Source organism: Vicugna pacos, chromosome 9 (assembly GCF_048564905.1).
Source record: "Vicugna pacos chromosome 9, VicPac4, whole genome shotgun sequence".
NCBI lineage: Eukaryota > Metazoa > Chordata > Mammalia > Artiodactyla > Camelidae > Vicugna > Vicugna pacos.
This window is the reverse complement of record NC_132995.1, coordinates 53,174,866-53,186,525: the sequence shown is the minus strand read 5'-3', so window position 1 is coordinate 53,186,525 and position 11,660 is coordinate 53,174,866. Positions and strand designations below refer to the sequence as shown.

The 11,660-nt window shown below is 43.4% G+C and overlaps 1 protein-coding gene and 1 long non-coding RNA gene across 5 annotated transcripts in view; one reads left to right on the top strand and one right to left on the bottom strand.

The window, feature by feature from the left end:
• Nucleotides 1–93: 93 nt before the first annotated feature.
• LOC140698203 (uncharacterized) lies at nt 94–765 on the bottom strand. Its single transcript, XR_012075835.1, has 2 exons — nt 560–765; nt 94–471 (listed from the first exon to the last, which is right to left on the bottom strand). It is a non-coding gene; the product is annotated as an uncharacterized lncRNA (long non-coding RNA).
• Nucleotides 766–930: 165 nt separating this feature from the next.
• Nucleotides 931–11,660, top strand: part of MBTPS1 (membrane bound transcription factor peptidase, site 1) — a 47,184-nt gene continuing 36,454 nt past the window's right edge. For 2 of the 4 annotated variants that reach the window (XM_072967831.1, XM_015241961.3), the window contains exon 1: nt 931–1,086. The gene's annotated coding sequence lies outside the window, so the exon portion shown is untranslated. Of the gene's footprint in view, nt 1,087–11,441; nt 11,520–11,660 lie in introns of all 4 variants that reach the window. The other 2 variants (XM_031680883.2, XM_015241959.3) reach the window with 2 other exon arrangements.

Here is an 11,660-nt window from a genome sequence, read left to right as displayed (position 1 = left end):
GTGAGGTACAAAGAACTGAGGTACAACTTGCTTAAGATCCCAAAGCTAGTAGGTGAGTCTCTATCCGCTATATTAAATCAGTTTTGGCTAATGTTAAAGGAAAGATGCAGTGTTGTGGTTTATTGTCACACTGGTGCCATGCAGAATTACGGTGCAGAGCAAAGTTCACACAAGTTACAAGTAGTTTTATCTGACTGCATAGCTCATCATTTTTCACTGGCATTAACTAAAACATGCTTTCAGTCCCCCAGTTGTGCCCAGTGTCAAGTGTGGACCAGCTCAACATTAAGACAGAAAACAGCCCGTGACCCTAGTATCTCAATCACCCAGACATTTTTGGGGAGGCACACTTGCAGAGAGTGTAACACATTGATCCTTTCTTCAAAGGGGTAGATGCTCGGTGTCCGTGGTGCAGGCAAGGCCGGGAGAAGTTAGGAGTGGAGGAGACCAAACTTGGGGCAGGAGTCTCGCCTGTCAGAGTGGGAGTCAGACAGGTGAGGACTCTGAATCCTCTGGCCCTGAGAAAGCACTTCACCCGTCCGCTTCCCAGCTGCCGCACCGGTAAAGCAGGTAAATAGGGTAGAGGTTTGCAGAGGGAGTGTCGCCCAAATCTCGCTCTCGACCCAGACACCTAAAGGCCCGAAGAGAGCGCTGGAGTCCGCCAGGGTCGTCCTCCCTAGGACAGGCCCGACGTGGCCGCTTCGGGGGTCGGTGCAGGTCCCCAGGGTCCAGGGCCTTGAAGCCCAGCGCATCCCACGTGGGAATCCTGCAACGGTTCTTTCCCGGGTCTCCAAATGGGTCCCTGCGAGCTGGCCACGCCCCTGCGCTCGCGCTCCCGCCCCCCTCCAAATGTCGCGAGACATTCGTTCGCCTTACCGGCCCGGCGGCCCTCGGCGTCCAGAGCGCGCACGCAGGGCACGCACGGCCGGCGCCTAGGGGACTGCCCCGGCTGTCGGTCTCCCCGCCCAGATGGTGCAGTCTCGCGAGCGTTGGGAGTAAACAGCCCCGAATGGAGACCCAAGGCGTGTTCGCCGCGGAGGCGCCGTTATCCCGGGCCCGCCGGACCCGAGCCTGAGGCGGCCTCAGGTATGTGTGACGGCCCGCTTCCCGGAGCCGCTACCCCTCCCGACCTGCGCGGCCGCGGCGCGTTCCGGCGTGCTCGCCGCGCTGGAGGCCCCGAGGGCGGGGGGCGGCGCGGGCCCGCGCTGGGGGCGGCGGCCTCCCTGCGCCCCAGATCCGCAGGGAGAGGACGGGACAGCGCGAGGGCAGCTGGGCGAGCGGTGGAGACGCGTCTACAGGCACCCGGTGCGCCGCCTGCCCACTTGCGGGAAACGCGTGATCTCCGCCGCTCGCCGCAGACCCAGCCCCGACTCGCGACGGGGGTCTCCGCCTGGCCCTTTCTCCGTGTTTACACGCCTTGATAGCTTGCTCCGTCTCACCCTTGTCTTTATCTGAAATAAACAGCAGCTGAGTGAAACAACATGCCTGGCTCTGGCCCTTAGCCTCCGAGCGTACCGTAGTTCTTGGTCCGCTCCCAGAGGGGTGCCGGGAGCAGATCTTAAGTGACCTCGATTCTTTGCCGGTCTCGGGCGCTACACGTTGCTCCGCTAGTTTTCAGAAACGCGGTGTAAGAAGCTCATGGGCAGTTTGGGCCCGTGAGACTTTTGGGTTTACTCTCGAAACAAAAGTGCCTTTCAGACCTGTAGAATCTTACACATCTTGCATTGCCCTGTCGTGAGTGTGCTCCCGGAGACTGTTACAGATCGTCAACATATTTTCATTAAGATGTTTACCCTTTGTTTTGGCTGGAGCTCCTGAGAATCTTGGGCTGTTTGTCTATGCAAATTAAGTTAAATATTTACAGTTTAGATTGTGAAGGACACTTCCAAGTGAGAAAGAGGGGCTTAAGATCTCAGAGTTGAACTCTGGAGAATTTCATTTCCCGTTAGTCTTAACTGTGCTGGTAATAGTGCTCTAACTTCAACGTCTCAGTTTGCGAATTTGTAAAAATAAGGGGTTTGGAGAGCAGTGATTCTGCCCAACTTTTTTATCTGCAGCACCCATTTTATATATTTATACATATTAATATGAGAGCATTGTTAAAGTATAATTTATACACCATAAAATTCACCTGTTTTAAGTGTACTTATTCAGTGTTTTTTTTTAGTAAATTTATAGTACAATCATCACAACCCAGTTTTAGAACATTTCTGTCATCTCAGAAACATCCCTGGTGCCCATCTGCACTCACTACTCACTTGTAACCCCAGTTCCAGGCAACCACTAATCTACTTTGTCCCCTGAGATTTGTCTTTTCTGAATATCTCGTATATTCAGGTGAGATGATATGTGGCTGTTGTGTCTGGCTTCTTTTATTTTGCATACTGTTTTCAAAGTTTATCTCCATTGTACCAACTGTATTAATACTTCAGTCCTTTTCATGGCCCAGTAATATTCCATTGTAGGGATGTAACACATTTTGTTTATCCATTCATGCAGAGCAGTTTTTCAGATAAAATTTGATTTTATGTTCCCATGCATGATGCAGATGGCCAGAGCCCTTTTTGTTGGGGACAGGGAGGGTGGAACTCTTGCTCACCAGATCTCTCTCTTGTGCTCCTCAAGTATCCCTTATAATCAAGAATTGGTTGTGTCTATGAAAGAAGAGACATTCTGATTTAGTGCTTGCAGAGCCTTTGAAGCACCTGCGGTGACATAGGATCAAGCAGGAGCTCTTCTAAGAGTTACCAGGTTTCTTTTTTTTTTTTTCCCACATGCCCTTCCCATCCACATGTTCTTCGATTGTATTTTCCATAGGTCTGGTGGTGGATGATTCTTGCCCTGGCCGCTGCCTCTTCCATTTATTGGCAGCCTCTGCAGGTGCTACGGATAATTAGAGACTGCAGGTCTGGGAAGACCACACGTGGCTCCCAGTGGTGCCTTAAGTTGGGGTCAAGGGTGGGGGATTTGCATCTGTCTCTTTACTCCAGGAGAGAGTTTAGATCCTGTTGTATTTTATTGGAAAAACTTGGTAATCCCAACCCTCAGTGCCTTGAAATATCAAGAATGGGAGGCCAGACCTTGGTCTGTCCGTGTTGTGCCTGAGGCAGGTTAAGGAGGAGGTAGGAGGAGGCTAAAGTTGATTTCCTCTTCCCTGTGGCCTCATCACTTCTGACATGCTGCAGAAATCTGCTAACTAGGGTTATTAATCTTGACCACGTCCTTTTGCTTAAGGAAATGAGTTTAAAGTGAGAAAATACTAACCTCATACGCAGTTGACCAGTGCTGGATGGCAGAAGGGAGAAAAGAATGAAGAGAACAGGAGCAACATCTATGGCAATAAAGAACAATGCAGACCAATATTTCTTAACTTTGGCACTCTTGACTCTTGGGGCTGAATTATTTGTGGTTTTTTCCCTATGAAACCTACTGATGGAGAGAATGTGCCAGAATGAATGGTTCAATCAGCATAAGAGTACACCTTTATTTTAAGATAGTGTGGTCTGGCACCTCTTAAATATTGGCCTATTAAACAATGGTAATGCAGCCAAGTATGCAGTTAGTTATGAAAATGGTGTTTTTACAGCCAAATTTTAATTGAACTGATTGGTATCCTTTCGTGGCCTCAACACCATTCCATTTTCCCTGGATCTAGTTCAGTAAAGGTTTATTACAAAGCAAGGCACAGCTGCATAATTAGATGACTGTTGGGTGATACAAGTAATTTCCTCTCACTTGAATTGTGTTCTTTTGTTTTTGTGGGGGTGGTAATTAGGTATGTATTTACTTAGTTAGTTTAATGGAGGTATTGGAGATTGAACCCAGGACCTCATGCACACTAAGCACATGCTCTACCACTGAGCTATACCCCCACCCCTTGAATTGTGTTCTTTAATTATTTGCACAAAAAAAAAAACTTGAAATGTATTTCAGCTACACCTAGAATCATAATCTTAGTGATACTCTTTTATAATGCAAAGTAGAAGATTCTCAGTGCTGCAAGGAGTGTTAGCTGTCCTTGGACCAGTTGCTTGCCCAAGTAATACATCTTCTCTGCTTTGTCTCGCTTTTATGCATCTCATTAAATCTTACTCCTGGCATTCTATTATTTGAACTGTTTATTTTACACTTATTGTTTATTGCCAAATATTTTTTATTGCACCTGTATTAGAGGCATAATTATACTTCTTTATGGAAAATACATATTTTTGTAAATACCATCTTTTAAGGTGTGCATTTGTATGGAAGGGTAACCAGATCTTCTGCATAAAGAATTTATAGAAATTAAATCCAGGAGACACTAAATGGATCCAGTCACAGCCCTAACTAGGCCCTGTAAGTGACATTACAAATGATAAACCTCTTCAGAATGAACTAGCTAAAAGCATAGACTTAAGCTAGAAGACTGACATATTTTTGAAAACAATTTCTAGGAAATAGATCCCTTTTAAGCTCTGCTTTTTGTACAAATAAATTTTTAACATATTTTGACTCTTTGTGACACTGTCTAACTAGAAAATTTTTTATAAAGTTTATTTTAAAAGGTTTGTTAAAGTATTTGCTTTATCTAATTTAAATGTAATGAATGTAATCTTTGTAAAAAGGTAAATGAATAGAATTAAGAAACTAACTGCCTGTGATCATGACATTGAAAGCTAGAATCACTTTTTATATTCTTTTTCCCCCTGTCCGTATAGATACATATTTAAAAACAAAATTTGGATCACACTGTACATGAACTGTCTTACTTAATATTTCATTAGCATTTCCCCCATATTCTTTGGGAAATATATTAGTTTTCTATTGCTGTAACAAATTTCTACCAACTTAGTGGCTTAAAACAACATGAATTTGGGGGGAAGGGTATAGGTCAGTGGTAGAGTGCATGCTTAGCATGCACAAGGTCCTGGGTTAAATAAATGACCTCCCCCCCCCCGCCCCAACAAAACAACACGAGTTTATTGTCTTGCAGTTTTGGAGGTCAGTAGTCTGAAATCAGTCTCACTGGGCTAAAGTTAAGGTATTGGCTTCATTCCTTCTGAAAGTTCTGGGGGGAGAACCGATTTCTTTCCCTTTTGAAGTGTTTGGAGGCACCGGCATCCTTTGGCTCCTGACCTCTACCTTGTCTCACTTGAGCCTCGTGATTCCATCATCACATCTCCTGCCTCCACTTACAAAGGCTCTTGTAATTACAGTAGACTGGACAATCAGGGTATTCTCCTCATCTCTACACCCTTAGTTTAGTTACACCTGCAGAGTCCCTTTGGCCATATAAAATAACATTTACAGGTTCTGGAGATGAGAATGTGGACCTCTTTTGAGGAACATTATTCAGCCTTCCGAAGGAGCATATTTGAAATTGCTGCATTGCATTCCACTGTAAGGGTGAACCGTAATTATTCAGCTGGTCCACTATTGCTTTTACTTATTTATTTTTTCTTAGTATTTGTGAGAATACATTTTTTAATATACATATTTTAATTGAAATATACTCAGTTTACAGTGTTGTGTCAATTTCTGGTGTGCAGCACAATGTTCCTGTCATACATGAGCATATATATATTTCTTTTCATGTTCTTTTTCACCATAAGTTACTACAAGATATTGAATACAGTTCCTTGTGCTGTACAGTATGAACTCCTGGTTTATCTATTTTATATATATATATAGTAGTTAGTATCTACAAATCTTGAACTCCCAATTTATCCCTTTCCCCCTTCCCCCCACCCCAGTAACCGTAAGTTTGTTTTCTGTGCCTGAATCTGTTTCTGTTTTGTAAATAGGTTCCTTTGTCTTTTTTTTTTTTAAAGATTCCACATATGAGTGATATATGGTATTTTTTTTCTCTTCCTGGCTTACTTCACTTAGAATGACATTCTCCAGATCCATCCACGTTGCTGCAAATGGCATTATTTGATTATTTTTTATGGCCAAGTAGTATTCCATTGTATAAATATACCACAGCTTCTTTATCCAGTCATCTGTTGATGGACATTTAGGTTGTTTCCGTGTCTTGGCTATTGTAAATAGTGCTACTGTGAACATTGGACTGCATGTATCTTTTCCAGATAGTTCCCTCCAGATAAATACCCAGGAAGTGGAATTGCTGGATCATATGGTAGGTCTATTTTTAGTTTTTTTGGTTTTGCATAATGGCTGCACCAAACTACATTCCCACCAGCAGTGTAGGAGGGTTCCCTTTTCTCCACACCCTCTCCAGTATTTATCGTTCATGAACTTTTGAATGATGGCCATCCTGACTGGTGTGAGGTGATGCCTCATTGTAGTTTTGATTTGCATTTCTCTGATCATCAGTGATATTGACCATTTTTTCATGTGCCTGTTGGCCATTTGTATGTCTTCACTGGAGAATTACTTGTTTAGGTACTCTGCCCATTTTTGGATTGGGTTGTTTGGTTTTTTGTTACTAAGTTGTATGAGCTGTTTATATATTCTAGAAATAAGCCTTTGTCAGTCACATCATTTGCAAATATTTTCTTCCTTTCCATAGGTTATCATTTTGTTTTGCTTATGGTTTCCTTTGCTGTGCAAAAGCTTGTAAGTTTATAAGGTCCCACTTGTTAATTTTTGCTCTTATTTCTATTGCTTGGGCAGGCTTCCCTGGGAGAACATTGCTGAGATTTATGTCATAGAATGTTTTGCTTATGTTTTCTTCTAAGAGGTTTATAGTGTCTTGTCTTATGTTTAAATCTTTATGCCATTTTGAGTTGATTTTTATGCATGGTATGAGGGAGTGTTCTAATTTCATTGATTTACATGCAGCTGTCCAGTTTTCCCAACACCATTTGCTGAAGAGACTGTCTTTTCTCCATTGTATATTCTTCCCTCCTTTGTCAAAAGATTAATTGACCAAAGTTTGTGGGTTTATTTCTGGACTCTCCCTGTTGCTTTTAGATGGTCTCTAATTTTTACCAGTTAAAATCCCTGAACATTAATCTTTGTGTGCTTTCAGATTCATACTTCTATGGAATGAATTTTGCAGGGAGGTTTTAGGAAAGTGGGGTAACCTAGCTCTTAAGAGTGTTGCTCCTGGAGCCAGACTACCCAGGTCCCCAGCCCAGCTTTCCCACTCCCTGGCCATGTGGCTCCAGGCACAGAGCCATCCTGCGTCTAAATTTTCTCATCTGAAAATTGGATAGGAACAGGTTGTGAGCACTAAGTGGGTTAATACATGGAAATTACTTAGAATAATGCCTGCCACATGATAAATGCTCAGTGTCAGTTACTGTTATTATTGAATATATTAGACTAGAAGATTTTTTCATTCACATGTTGGCAAGTTACCATTCTAAAAGGTTATAATTTTTACATTCAGTAGCAACATATGAGAGTAGTTTTTATTGGGTTGAATTCTTAAACAAGATTTTATTTTATACTGGGTGTCTCCAATTTTTGTTTGTCAAAACGTTATTTTTATAATGTAAATTATAGAGAGAACTGGGGTTAATTTTAGCAGCCATTTACTTTCTCAATTCCACAGTTCCTTAGAATGAGAAATACTTTTTGTCTGATTTTTTAATCCCCTTGTTTTGTTTTTGTTTTTTTGAGGGGGGAGGTAATTAGGTTCATTCATATATTTATTTTTAGAGGAGGTACTGGGGATTGAACCCAGGACCTTGTGCATGCTAAGCATGCTCTCTGCCGCTTGTGCTATACCCCCCTGCCGAGAAATACTTTTAATTTGACTTTGACTAGCTCTGTCCATCATTTGGGATGTTTGGATGTCATTCTGTTTGACAGTTGATGCTGTCAGTCTGTTTGACAAGGTCTGTGGTCTGGTTATGCACACAATGGTCAGCGCAGAGTCTCAGAGAAAAGGCTTATAACTGCGCCCACTCCACCATCACATTTAGTACTTCCACCCTTCTGAGGGCAATGCCAGCAACTGAGAGTAATTATAGGACTTTTTTACTTTTTTTTTTTTTCATATTTTGGAAACCATGTCAACCTACCAGAAAGGGTCCAAGAACAGTACAAACCCTTTTTTCCTCTGAACCATTTGAAATTAAGTTGCCCATTATCCCCAGTTATGTTAATGGGCATTTCCTGCAAGCAAGGAGCCTGGTTTCTTCTAGTGGAGAATAGTATTAAGAAAACCAGTTCTGGGCACCAAGGGGGCTCCCTCCCGGTGGGATGTCACTGCCCCATGTCCTTTTAGTAGACAGAGCTGGGAAATACATGTGTGTGTGTTTGTGTGAATGTGTGTACCCAGATATGCATGTGTTTATGTCTGCTCTGTCTGTGTTGAAAACCTTGAGATCATACCAGTGTTTCCAGTTTCATTCTGATCCTGTGTTGTTCATCCAGGTTTTTCCCCCCTTTCATATTTGTGACTTCCTTCTCTGATAGTGAGAAAGCTGCTTTCCACTGTCCGCAGAATATTGATTTGATCAAATCAGTGTCCCTTTGTCCCTGCTGGCACCTCACTCAGCTCTGACACCCCTCTCAGTCTCCATCCCTCCCCACTGGGCCACTGCGGCTCTCCCACCAAACCTTACTTCTGGTCCTCGACTGCATTATTCAGAAAAGGAAGAAGAAAGGAAAAGTTAAAACACTTTTTATAAAGAGTGTTTTTCTTTTCATGTGTGTTTGTGTCTGTGTTTACATACTCTTTGCTTATCTTATTCTTGTTCCTACTTATCTCTTTGTCACTAGATGGTGAGCCTGTCTTGGAGAAAATGGTCTCCAGGTCTGCACTGTGTGGTGAGAGCCAGGAAGGACCCCTGTGGACACGGTGAAGGGATGCCTTCAGAGCCCCCGCGGAGGAGTCCGTGGGAACTGGCTGTCTTTAAAACAAACAGGCCAAGGGCACAGAGGTCGGTAGCCGGTGGCCGGTCTGGTGACCCCAGTGCCCACATCATCACTCACCAGCCTATAGCTCCCTGGTGGTGTTTTTGTTTTCCTTAATGCAAATTTGTATTTTAAAGCCTTCTTCTTCTGGGATTGGGAATCTGTAGAAAGCTCAGTGTCTGTTGTCATAATTTTTACGAGCCACACCTCTTTAAAAAGAGTGTCTTAGAACCCAGATTTTAGTTCACCCTTAAAAAATATAAGCAGGTTAGCCAGATCCACACACACCAGGGAGTGTCGCCTTGTCCTTGTCAACCTACTCCTCCCTGTGGGAATTCTCTACCCGAGATGGCTTCTTTCCAGCCCCTGGAGGTTTGGAGACTAGAGCAGGGTGGCTTCACCAGTGCTGCCCTTTGGTGGACGGTTCAGTGACCTTTTAATTACTAAACCAGTGACCACCTTTCATTATGGAAATTCTTTTTCACTTGATTTTGAGGTTCTTTTGACCTCCCTGTTCCTTCTGCCCTGAGCCGTGCCCTCCCAGCTCTAATGTTCATCCTCAATTTCTCCTGTTCAGAACTCGGGTCCTATTAGTGTTTCCCAAACCAGATTTTTCTGCAGCCTTTTCCATCCCATTTAGGGGCAGACGCCATCAGTTTTCGAGCAAGAGGCCTTGGTGTCATCCTTGGCTCCTCCCCTGCACGCCCCCGCATCTGGTGGTCAGCAGAGTCTGTCTTCACCTCCACCTCCACCTTCGTCATGGGACCACCTTCATCGTCTTGGACCCGGCCACCATCTTTGCAGGAGCCTTCCAGTTGGTTCCCCGCTGCTGCCTGTGCCCCCTTCCACGTGGCAGCCAGGGTGAGCCGGCTGGTGAGGCTTCTCTGCTGGGATCATGCTTTCCTTGCTGTTCACAACCCTGCCAGGTCAGACTCCACTTGAGCCCACTGCGGTCCTCCTCAGGCTGTCCTGGGAAGATGTGCAACCCGGCACCTGTGTCTGTCCCTCCTCTGCCTCATCCTCCCCTGCACCCGCTTAGCCGTCAGTGTTTGGGATCGGCCTCTTTGCAGGATGGCACCTGCAGGGCTGTGTCCCTCTCTTAGTAACCTTGGTTTCCTCTGCGGCACCTGGCAGCATCTTAAACTTGGTTAGCACTCTGTAAACCTGTGTGAGTTAATGAATAAATTAAGGTATAAAGTCTTCTTTTCAAAAAACCTAAAAAGTTTTCCTATTCTTTCTGGAAGAGAACTGATTACCTTAGGCATTTTAAAATTTAAAAACCCCTAATCTGTTCTTTCCATTTTTCTTCTGAAATCAGGCTCCTGCTTCAGCTGTAAGAGAACACGAGCCGTCTCCCCTCGCAGGCTCAGTGTAAGTTCACGGTCTTGAGCTGTGTGTGTGGGTTAATTTGACACAGGTTTAGTTAAAATTGATCTAACCCACCTTAGGTCTAAGATTTGCTAACTAACGTGACTTGCTAATATTTGGATTCTGTCTAGCCCAAATGTGTCATAGATCCTTTAGCATGAGGCAGAGGAGGTTTTTTTCTTTATTAAAAAAATTTTGCCTTCATTGAGTGAGAAACCTGTTTAAATCTTCTACCCGTAAGTTCATTTCCTGTAACATGAGAGCTCTTATCACTAGTGATTAGCCATCTCGTCTTTGACCTATAACACTGTAATTAAGTCAGGTATATGCCGCATAGAACTGTGTCCTGTGGTACCGTCGCTGTGGAGATCCAGTATGAACTGGGAGACCATGGCTCTCTCCTGGGCGGAGTGCTGTAAGACAGTTTGGAGTGGCTGTTGGCGTCCCCTGTTGCTTTTCTTCCATCTTTCTGTTCTGGTCTTTGTTTTTCACTTCTCTGTTCATATGATTGGTATTCTCATTGTTCTATGTGTGGCTATGGAAATTCTTTTAATATTTCATTTCTATCTGATGAACTCTGTTCCATCATCCTTGGTCTCTAGTTCAGAGAGCGGCCTGCTTTTCAGGATCGTTTGTGATTGTAATGATGAATGTCCTAGTTAATTAGACTTCAAAAATGGCTTAGACACTCTAAACTCTTGCTTTATACTTTATCAAAGTTTTCCTGTTTATAGAAGCACACATGAATAGTTCCAGAAACCACAGATTCCTTGGTGCTCTCAGGTACCAGTTTCTGCCAGGTGAATGGGACGGGCATACCTCTCTTGAAAGGGAGCTAACTCCTTGTCCTTAGTGTTTCCTTTGTAGAAACAAGTAGCAATGGAAGGCCTGTTGCCTCTCTGGTCTGTCTCCCCCTTGATGGGTGATTTATGTTTCTGGTGTGATATGTGCAACTCATTTTTCTGGGAGTGCTACAACCTGCATTGTTTTTTTCCTGCTGCTGTACTCGTCATTGTGAAGACTTACCATTTTTCCTACCATTCAGATATTTTGAAAGGTATCTGTGCCCGCAAGTAATTTAATACTCAAATGACATTTTTCTTTGGCAATAGCTTTTATCTCACCAACGGTCCTTTCATAACACTTCCAGTAAGAAGGGATAATCTGGTTTGATAGCATGTTTAGAGGGTTAAAATCTTTAAGTTGAAGGTTCAGCTAAAATAAATTTCATGACAATAAAAACTTTTCTGTGCTCTTTTCAGAGTTGGCAGGAAATATTTCAAAATCTGAAAAGGTGTAGTGTGAGTAATTTGAGAGTCCAGAGTCTCTTAAAGAAGCTGGTAAGTATGAGTTGTATGGAAATTAGTTTGTTCTTAGGTGTTAATTTTACAGTGGAAAGTCAGGATGTGTACCAATCTTTTCCCTGAAAAATTGGTGAAATTTATGGGGAATTAAAGTGCTAACTGGATTAATGCCCTAGA